Here is a 12,009-nt window from a genome sequence, read left to right as displayed (position 1 = left end):
GCCTTCCAGGATAGGGTACACGAACTGGAGTTTTCGGGGTCAGCTTCTGAGCATATGTCGATTTGTTCTTGAGCATGGCTGACCTTCTCCGTGGTTCTTCCTCTGGAATTACGGAATCCATTTGCTTTGCTTCTTCTATGTGGGGATTTTGGACAGTATTACTTGATAACCTTCCCTGCGGTCGGGTTTCAAGGTGTTGTGATAACTGTTCGAGCTGCGTCTCCAGACTTTTGAGGAGAGCCAATTGATTTTTCATTAGTATCTCCGTCTGATCTTGCCTGGCTGCAGTTCTCTGATTTAGCTGTTGTTGTCCTTGAATGAACTGAGTCAAATGATCATCAGCTCAGAGGGTGGGGTTAGTTACTTTTGTAATCTGGGTGGTAGGGGAATTTTCCTTGACTGGTGTACCAGTAAGTGGAAGTGGCTGATCGTAGGTCAATTGAGATTGCTGTGCTGGATAAGGTGGATAGCGATAGCGAAAAGGTTGATTGCTTCGCTGAAACTGATTAACCCTAGGTTGTTGATTGAATCCTAGATTTGGTGAACGAGCTAGTTATTGAACGTAACAGACTGAACCATCATGGTTTTTGTACTCAACTTGATATTCTTTAGTAGGTTGCGGGTTAGTACAATTAACACAAGCATGAGCTTGGTTGACCTGCTGTGGTTGCGTCTTCAATTCTCCGAGTTGTTTAGCAAGAGATTCCATCTTATCTGTGAGGTATTTGATGGCCTCCGTTTGATTGTTAAGTGCAGAGAGTGGGGCAGATGATGAAGTTGTTTCACCACAGTTCCAGTCATGATGATGCATTGTCATGTTCTCGAGCAATTCCCATGCTTCGTCTGCGGTTTGGTTCATCAGATTCCCTTGAGCTGCTGCATTGATCGTCATCCTATTATTTACCTTAAGACCATTATAGAAGGTACAGATTTGAGCTGAGCGTTCTAGCTGGTGATTAGGGCATTTCTTCAGCAGGGTTTTGAATCGCTCCCATGCAGTGTAAAGAGATTCATCATAACTTTGTTTGAAGTTATTGATGTCATTCTTTAGTTTGGTTTGTTTAGAAGGAGGGAAATATTTGGTTAAGAATTTAGTAGCCATCTCCGTCCATGACGTGATGGAATCTTTTTCCAGTCCTTCGAACCAAGTTTGAGCATGATGAGTGAGAGAATAGGGAAACAAGTATAGCCAGACTATATCTTGTCCTATCCCTGGCTGTTCGTAGGAGTTCGAAAGAGATATGAATTTATCAAGGTGAGAATTAGGATCGTCATTTGGTAATCCATGAAACTGACAGCTATTCTGGATGAGCTGGATGATGTGATGTTTTAACTCGAACGAGTGTCCTTGAATCTCTGGAAATCTGATTGGTCCTCCTCGACCTTCAATCGAGGGTTTGGTATTTTCTGCGAAAGTAACGCGTAACGCCATTCGATTTCTGATTCGTGCTTCCTTGCGTGCTTTAGAGATTATTGCGTCAACAGCCCTGGTCTAGATCGGGTTTGGTTCATACACTGGGTATGCCTTTTTGTTTTTAATTTTTAGCAAATAAACTAAATTTCTAAAGTAATCTAAGGTAAGCTAAACTAGTCTAAGGTAGTCTAATCTAAAGTAATCTAATTTAAGGCAATCTAATTTAATTAACTAACTATCCTATGGTTGAATATGTTTTTTTTGTTCTGGCTACTGATTCCCTGGTATTTCGATAACAAAGTTCCGCACGAACTATTCAACAAACCAAGTGGCCAGGCCGACTACGGAGAGGCAGGATCTTTTTGGTCTCAATATAATTGGCGACTGTTCGAAAAATCCAACAACCAAGTCCGTGTATAATTGTCTTTCTTAGACACCACTAAATGCTTGTGAATAAGTTTGATAAAGAGCAGTATTTCCTGATAATAGTTCCCCGGCAGCGGCGCCAAAAACTATACTCCCCCTTGATATGGCCGAAACGGACGGTTTTGTTTGTGCGGTGTCGTCAGGCCGCAGCACGCCAGAATCAACCACCAAGCGGGTGGGTACTGTTTTAAATTTATATTTAGCGGGGCCTAAATCGTACTACTCCTTAGTATGAGTAAGGGATGTATGACCTAGAGTCGTATTTTTGAGATATCAGTAGAATCGAACCTATATTTAAGCCTAAGATAGTTAGGAAGGAGTAGTGGTTACTTAATTTTGGGATTTTCTAATTTATAAGACAGATAAAGTAAATGCGATAAAATTCGTAATTCAGATAAGGTTAAAGTGAGTGCATACTATGACTTCATCAGTTATTCTACCGAGATTATGGAATGCTGGCTTATGAATAGGCAGAGGCCTTGTATTCATTACACTGGTCCTAAACGCCCCTGTCATAAGATGATAATGCTAAAAACGAACATATATTTCATAGCATTATCCCTCAAGAAAGACAAGCTTTTAGTTGCAGTTGTCCTATTTACAAGGAATATTCGTTTAAATATTAAAAGGTGAAGACAAAAGGCAGATTCGACAAATTGAAGACACAAACGACCAAAAAGCTAAAAAGTACAAAGTACAAGCAAAGAGGTTCAAATTATTGATGAGGAACGCCTAAAAATGACAAGAGTACAAGCCGCAAAATGCAAAGTACAAGATATTAAATCATACGAAAGGACGTTCGAAAATCCGGAACCGAGACATGAACCAACTTTCAGCGTACGATGCAACGGATCGGAAATAATAAATTAACTATGTATATAAATTAAATATAATATATAATTAATTATATAAATTATATATTTATATTATATTTATAATAAAAACCGTCGGCAGCCTTGGATCCTTTGTTTGGTGAGCTGAAATTGAGGGGACCGCCCTCGCGGAGGTCTGAAGAACAAAAGGGACCGCACTCGCGGAGGTCCCATTTCCTATAAAAAGGGATGCAGTTCAACTATTTTAGAGACGTATATATATTTATATTTATATTTTCTTTACCCAATTTATGTATCAAGTGTCACTCCAAATCGTAATCACAATTTGTAATTTTAATTTTAAGTTAGTGATAATAATAAGGTTCGATTAGTCGAATGTTTTAAGGTTTTGTAAGTCGAAACTCTGTCCGTGTACCGCTACGCTATTAATACCCAATGTAAGTTATGTTTATGTTATTTTTATTAATGTCTAGTAGCTAAATTATTATTATGCTTATTTAATGCCGAAGTAATCGTGATGTTTGACTAAATATTAAATTTGGGTAATTGGGCTGTGTACCATAATTGGGGTTTGGACAAAAGAACGACACTTGTGGAAATTAGACTATGGGCTATTAACGGGCTTTATATTTGTTTAACTAAATGATAGTTTGTTAATTTTAATATAAAGATTTATAACTGGACGTACCTATAAATAACCATATACACTCGATCGGACACGATGGGAGGGATATTTATATGTACGGATAATCGTTCATTTAACCAGACACGGGAATGGATTAATAGTCTATGGAATTATTAAAACAGGGGTGAAGTTATGTACAAGGACGCTTGGCATAATTGATAACAAAGTATTAAAACCTTGGGTTACACGCAGTCGATAACCTGGTGTAATTATTAAACAAAGTATTAAAATCTTGTTACAGTTTAAGTCCCCAATTAGTTGGAATATTTGACTTCGGGTATAAGGATAATTTGACGAGGACACTCGCACTTTATATTTATGACTGATGGACTGTTATGGACAAAAACCAGACGGACATATTAAATAATCCAGGACAAAGGACAATTAACCCATGGGCATAAAACTAAAATCAACACGTCAAACATCATGATTACGGAAGTTTAAATAAGCATAATTCCTTTATTGTCATATTTTAATTGCACTTTTAATTATCGTACTTTTATTTATTGTCATTGTATTTAATTGCACTTTTAATTATCGTACTCTTTAATTATCGCAAGTTTATTTTATCGCACTTTTATTTATCGCAATTTCATTATCGTTATTTATTTTACGCTTTAAATTAAGTCTTTTATTTATTTAATATTTTACATTAGGTTTTAACTGCGACTAAAGTTTTAAAATCGACAAACCGGTCATTAAACGGTAAAAACCCCCTTTTATAATAATAATATTACTTATATATATTTGTATTTTTATAAATTAAAACTAATATAGCGTTAAGCTTTGTTTAAAAGATTCCCTGTGGAACGAACCGGACTTACTAAAAACTACACTACTGTACGATTAGGTACACTGCCTATAAGTGTTGTAGCAAGGTTTAGGTATATTCATTCTATAAATAAATAAATATCTTGTGTAAAATTGTATCATATTTAATAGTTTTTTTCTAGTAAAAATAAAGCTATTTCATATACACCTCGCATAACATCAAGTATTTTTTGGCGCCGCTGCCGGAGAACTTAAACGCCGAAAGCGCAACGCTAATGATATAAAAAAATAATAATAATATAATTTTGTAAAAATTTTTATTAAGTCCTTCGTATAAAAATATAAGTTTTTTTTAAATATAAAAATATAAAAATACAAAAAGAGTTTGTTAAAAAAATATATAAAGTTTAAAAAAAAAGTATTTTTACTTTTGAGTTTAAAAATAAGTATTTTATTGTTTTATAAAAATATTTAGTTATTTTTATATTTTATATATATTTGATAAAACAGAAAAACATAAAAAAAAATAAAAATAAAAAAACTGAACCTGTGCAAAAACGAACCCCTTTTCAGCCTAAATTTGACCCTCCGCGACTAGCGGAGATTTTGAACTGGACCAAACTGTACTCGCGGAGGTCAATCTGACAGGTCAACCTAGGACTGCAATTAATACGAAATTAGGGCTTAATTAATTTAATTATTTAGTTTTTAGGGTTTTATTTAATTAATTAGTTTAGTTATTTATTTAATTTGTATTATTAAGTTATAATTAGTTTAATTAATTTATAAAATTAATAGTTTTATTAAATAAATAATATAAAAATAATATTTTTATAAAAATTTTACTTTTTACAACTTTAAGTATATTTTTATATTTTGTACTTTTTTTTATTCGTTTTAGCGTAATATTTGTATTTTTCGCTCGTATTTAGTTTTAAATCATAGTATTTGCCATAGTTATTTTTATTTCTAGATTTTTAGGCTTTGTCGTAAAATTCCTTAAGTGCTTTTTCTTTAGACTAAGATTTAGGTGCTTTAAAATTTTGCGACGCTGTTCTAAGTTTTTAATACCTTTTTAAGATATTGCCATTTGGGATATAGAATTCCTTGTAAGCTTTAATATTTTTAGACGCAACTTTTAATTCTTAGTTTTTAGTTCCTTTTTAAGTTTCGACGCGCTACTTTCTTATTTTTATTTTTCGACGCCTATTATTTTTCTATCTTTTATTTTTCGACGTTTTTCGACGCGCTCTTTTTCTTTCTTATTTCTCGACATTCTAGTTTTTAGGACTTAGAATTTTCTCTATTTCTTATCTAAATTTCTTAAATTTCAACGAAAAATTATTTTAAGCGGTTAAATTGATAGACATCAAAATTTTCTGGTTCGTAGTAATAGTTGGATTTGTACGTGGACCGGGTTATTGGAGCCAAACAGTACTCAATTATATTGAGACCAAACGAATTCTGCCCCTCTGCTGCATCTTTTGGCTATTCGAAACGTGGGCAAAATCAGAAAAGTCTATTAATTGGATAACTTATATAATTTTTCTTTCTTTTTAAAAACTAATAAGATATTCAGTGAATGCACCGAGCAAAACGTTCACCACCTTTTGTACGTTCACCACCTGTAACTCGATAAAAACATCTAGCAAATATTGTCGCCGTTGATTTTTCTTTAGAATCGTCATCCAGTCGACCAAGTATTCCAATTCAAATTTCCGATAATCCATTTTTTGAACCCGACCTCACAATTGAGAATCCGGAGAATATTCAGGGAAGATTTCGAGATCCTGAACCACTAATCTTTCCTCCGGAACCACCAATCATTCAAATAGAGATTGTTGAGGAACGAACCATTAAATCATAATCCTCTAGTGATTCAGATTCAACAAATTCAATCATGGAGAATCTGGAACCTTTAAGTATGGAAGATCGAATGAGAGCTAAACGCACTGGCCAAGGTCACGCAATTACTCAACCTGAAATTAATGCGCCAGATTATGAAATCAAAGGACAAATTCTACACATGGTGACTAATCAATGCCAATTTAGTGGTGCACCGAAGGAAGATCCAAATGAACATCTTCGTACCTTTAATAGGATCTGTACTTTATTTAAAATAAGAGAAGTGGAGGATGAACAGATATATCTCATGTTATTTCCCTGGACTTTAAAGGGAGAAGCCAAAGATTGGTTAGAATCGTTACCTGAAGGGGCGATTGATACATGGGACGTTTTAGTTGAAAAATTTCTTAAACAATTCTTTCCGGCATCTAAAGCCGTAAGACTTCAAGGAGAAATTGTTACGTTCACACAGAAGCCAAATGAAACTCTATATGAGGCATGGACAAGATTTGGTAAGTTATTAAGAGGATGTCCGCAACATGGTTTAGACACTTGTCAAATAGTACAAATATTCTACCAAGGATGCGACATCACTACAAGGAAAGACATAGACATAGCAGCTGGTGGTTCCATTATGAAGAAAACAGAAACTGACGCTTATAAGATTATTGATAACACTGCTTCCTACTCACATGAGTGGCACCAAGAAAAAGATATCGTTAGATCATCTAAAGCAGCTAGAGCAGATTCTAGCCATGACTTAGATTCCATTTTCGCAAAGATAGATGCTGTCGAGAGATGAATGGAAAAGATGACTAAGGATATACACTCAATACAAATTAGTTGTGAGCAGTGTGGATGACCACATTTGACAAAAGATTGTCTAAGTATTGAACTAACAATGGAACAAAGAGAGAATGTTTCATATCTAAACCAAAGGCCAGGAAATAATTATCAGAATAATTATCAACCGCCAAGACCGATTTACAACCAAAACCAGAATTATAATAGAAATATTCCATACAACAACCAACAAGGTCCTAGTAATCAACAAGTATCCAATAATACTTACAATCAGCAAAGACCTAATTTTCAAAACAAACCACCACAAACCGATGATAAAAAGCCGAATTTAGAAGATATGATGACGAAGCTAGTTGAATCTCAAACGCAATTTTTCACATCTCAGAAACAATGAACAAAATGCTCAAGCATTTAGAAATCAACAAGCTTCTATTCAAAATCTGGAACAAGAAGTAAGTAACCTAGCAAGGTTAATAGGTGAAAGAAAACCGGGAAGTTTACCTAGTGATACAAATGCTAACCCCCGGAATGAAACAGCTAAAGCCATTACCACAAGAAGTGGTATTACACTTAAACCACCTGAAATACCTGTAATTTCTGAGGAAGTGATAAGGCTAAAAAGGAACATATATTTCATAGCATTATCCCCCAAGAAAGACAGGATTTTAGTTGTAATTGTTCCATATTTAAGTAATATTCGTTTATATTTAATAAGTGCGAAGACAAAAGGCGAAAACGAAGAATTGAAGACGGAAAGGTCCAAAATGCTCAAATGTACAAGATACAATTAAAGTGGTTCAAATTATTGATGAAGAACGTCTAAAAATGACAAGAGTACAAGTTGCGGAACGCAAAGTACACGATATAAAATAATACGCGAAGACGTCCGAAAATCCGGAACCGGGACCCGAGCCAAGAAGAAACGCGCGACGCAACGGACCAAAAATATCTAGTCTACTATGCATATAAATATAATATAATATATAAATAATTATTAAAATTATTTATATTTTATTTATATTTAATATTATGTCGGCAAGCTATGAGACAAATCAATGTGAGCTGTCCAGGGTGGCCATGCGACTCGCATGGCCAGAAGGCTATTTCCCATGCGAGTCGCATGAGGATCAGAATCAGGCCTGGTCTATAAATTTGCCAGTTTTCGTTCGTTTTTAATACCACACACATAATAATAATAATACTCTGTAATAAATAAATATATATATAATATATATAGTATAGTGTAGTTTTATATTAGATTAGTTCGAGTTATGTAAAGGTTATTTTACGGGTTTTAAAGTCGGAGCTCTGTCCGTGTAACACTACGCGATAAATAATCAATGTAAGCTATGTTCTCCTTTTTAAATTAATGTCTCGTACTTAAGTTATTATTATGCTTATTTGAGCCGAAGTAATCATGATGTTGAGCTAAATATTAAAGATGGGGTAATTGGGTTTTGTACCATAATTGGGGTTTGGACAAAAGAACGACACTTGTGGAAATTAGACTATGGGCTATTAATGGGATTTATATTAAATTAATGATACCTCGTTAATTTAATATAAAGGTTATGATTTGACGTATCTATATATAACCACATACGCTTAATCGGACACGATGGGCGGGATATTTATAAGTACGAATTATTGTTCATTTGACCGGACACGGGGATGGATTAATAGTCAATGGACTCATTAAAACAGGGGTGGATTACATTCAAGGGTAATTGGTGTAATTGTTAACAAAGTATTTAAACCTTGGTTTACACACAGTCGATAACCTGGTGTATTCATTAAGCAAAGTATTAAGACCTTGTTACAGTTCGAATCCCCAGTTAGTTGGAATATTTGACTTCGGGTATAAGGTTAAATTTGCCGAGCAGTTTATAATTATGACCGATGAACTATTATGGACAAAAACCAGATAGGTTTCAAATACATCCAGGACAAAGGACAATTAGCCCAGGACAATAAATTAAAATCAAAACGTCAAACATCATGGTTACGGAAGTTTAAATAAGCATAATATATTTTATTTCATTTTTTCTCGTACTTTTATTTATTGTCATTTCAATTATTGTTATTTATTTTATATTGTTATTTAAATATCGTCATTTACTATACGCTTCGCTTAAAATATAAATCGACAAACCGGTCATTAAACGGTAAAACCCCCACTTTTATATATTATTATTATATATATATTTATATATTTTTGTACAAATATAATTATATAAAAATAAGTGTTTCATAAGCCCGTCTCCCTGTGGAACGAACCGAACTTACTAAAAACTATACTACTCCGCGACTAGGTACACTGCCTATTGTGTTGTAGCAAGGTTTTGGTATATTCATTTTGTAAATATTTAATTAAAACTTGTTAAATTTTGTAGCATTCCGTATTAAAAATATAGTATATTTCGTAACCCCACGCTACGACATCAAGTTTTTGGCGCCGCTGCCGGGGAGTCGGCGAAACTATCTATTTTTCATTTTTGTATATATATATTTATTATTTTTAGAAAAACAATATAAAATCCTAAAAATTAAAAAATTTAAAAATCTAAAAATTTAAAAAATTAAAACCGAAAAGAAAAAAAAAATATTTTTATATAATTTTAAGATTTTTATTATCAAATATTTCTATTTTTAGTTTTATAAAAATATTAAGTTTTTATTTAAATTATATATATATTATTTAATATTTAAAACAGAAAATATAAATAAATATAAATAATACGGTTGAGCATGTCATTTGACCCCCCTCATTTGAACCGGCTCTGGAGGTCATGCGACTCGCATGACCCTTAGCCTGAACCCCATGCGAGTCGCATGAGGGGTCTGACAGGGCCACATACAACCCTACTTTCGCATTAAATACGGTATTTTATTTATTATTATTAATATAAACCCTAATTAGTTTATTAATTTAATATTAATTAGTTTTAATTCTTAATTAATTTGTATTTTACTTTTAATTAGTTTTATTAATATATAAATTAATATCTTTAATAAATAATAATATAAAAATAATATTTTTTTTTTTATAAAAATTATTCTTTTTCTCAACTTTTTATATATTTTTATATTTTGTATCTTTTAGTCGTTTAGCGTAATATTTGTATTTTGTCGTTCGTACTTAGTTTTAAATATAGATTTTGCCGTAGTTTATTTTTATATTTCTAGATTTTTAGGTTTGCCGTAAAATCCCTTAAGTACTTATTCCTTAGACTAAGATTTAGGTGCTTTAGAATTTTGCGACGCCATTTTTCGTACGACTTTCTTACTTTTATTTTTCGACGTCTATTTTTCTACCTTTTTATTTTTCGACACTTTTCGACGCGCAATCTATTTCTTTCTATTTTCTCGACACTCTAGTTTTTAGGACCTAGAATTTTCTCTATTTCTTATCTAATATCTCAAACAGAAAGAAAAATTATTTAAGCGGTTAAATTAATGGACGTTGACATTTTTCTGGTTCGTAGTAATAGTTGGATTTGTTAGTGGCTAGTTGTGGGCTTCCGATTTAAAGGGTCCTGGCTACCTGCTGCATCTTTTGGCTATTCGAAACGTGGGCAAAATCAGAAAAGTCTATTAATTGGACAACTTATATAAGTTTTTCTATTTTTATAACTAATAGGATAATTCGTGAATGCACCACATTGTAGCTAAAATTTGGCCATCGCAATAAAATGGAAAATTTTGAAAACAAGGCCTTGGAAACTCTTTTTGAACTCCAAAATCAATTAAATCAATACTCTCAACCGAGTGTTGATGACAATTCGGTCAGTCAATCTTGGATCGCGAACGACGAAACAATAACTAGTTGTGAAATCTGTGGAGATTATCACTCAACATGGGAATGTTACTATTACGTTCCTACTGAAAATTACGCACCCACAGAACCTGAATGGAACGATTATGAAGAACACAATTCTAATTGGGATTATTCCCAAGAAGATATTCAAACTCAACAACCAGAAGAACTTGAAGATTCTTTAGATTATATGAGAATCAAACTCGAAGAACTTGATGCTCAAAAGGAACAAATGAGAGAGTTTGTAAATAGGCAAGCTGAAACTCTATCAGATTACACACCTGTTGATCTGAGGAGTATTGTGCAAGAAAATCTCAAATCATCGAATTTTGATGAATTCGAGAGCTCCGAAATCACCAACTATCCCGATGATAATTCTTATTCAGCCTTACCAATTTCACAACATATCGACACATTAGCCTCTACTGACGAAGAAGATGTAAGGGTAACAAATTGGTACTCTTGGGAAAACGATAACGTTGAAAATTTTACCCCCGAGACCAAACCAAACTTCACCATTCCACAACCTCCTAACCCAATATTCTCAATAGACGAGTCATCTACTGAAGATGAACCACGAGCTGTAATAGATAATGACACCTCGGATTTCACCCAATTGGGTAATAGAGGTGAAACCTTTGATTCTGAGAATGAACGGAAGGAAATATTAGAAATTGTCCACCCTATAGATATAAGTATGTCGGTGTATATCGATCCATTTGACCAAGAACCAGAAAAGAGACATATCCATTTACTAAAAGCTACACTTAAAAAAGAATTAAGTAGTGACGATCGGGTGAGTCTAAACTTTAAACCCATTGATATATTATACACCACCCGAGATATAAATAACTGGCTCACTATTCTAATTCGTGGAACTTATTCTACCGACTTCACATGTCGTCAGCTAAGTGTGGGGAAGTCTAACCCCACTTAACGTTAAAATAGGGGTTCGGGTTAGTGCATAACTCGTTAATAACCATGCATGATAAGTTAGGGTAAAATATGTATTTTCAAAAAAAAATTAGCAAACAGTTCAGAAAAGCAACCATTTTTGAAGAAAAACATGTGTGATAAAACAAAAAGGAAGGAACGATGAGGCGCGCCATCTATCATTCGACGAGCTTTGTAAGTACAAACTAGGTATTCTTAATCACTTTTCTACACTAATCACCCTCATGAATTTATAATTAGAGTCTGATTTCATGCAAATGAGGGCATTGCATGATCTCAAGTGTGGGGAAGGGTTATAAATTCTCTCGGGTTTACACTTGGTTTATTTGCCAAATTTTGTGAAAATTTGAAAAATTTTCAACTAAATAAATTTAAAATCATGTTTATACATATTTATGAACGATGAAAACTAGGTGTTAATACCGAAATTATCGTTACCTAGAAAAGGACATAAATTGAG

This window comes from Rutidosis leptorrhynchoides, chromosome 1, assembly GCF_046630445.1.
Source record: "Rutidosis leptorrhynchoides isolate AG116_Rl617_1_P2 chromosome 1, CSIRO_AGI_Rlap_v1, whole genome shotgun sequence".
NCBI classification, from domain to species: Eukaryota; Viridiplantae; Streptophyta; class Magnoliopsida; order Asterales; family Asteraceae; genus Rutidosis; species Rutidosis leptorrhynchoides.
The sequence above is the reverse complement of the archived record's forward strand: the minus strand, read 5'-3'. Positions refer to the sequence as shown.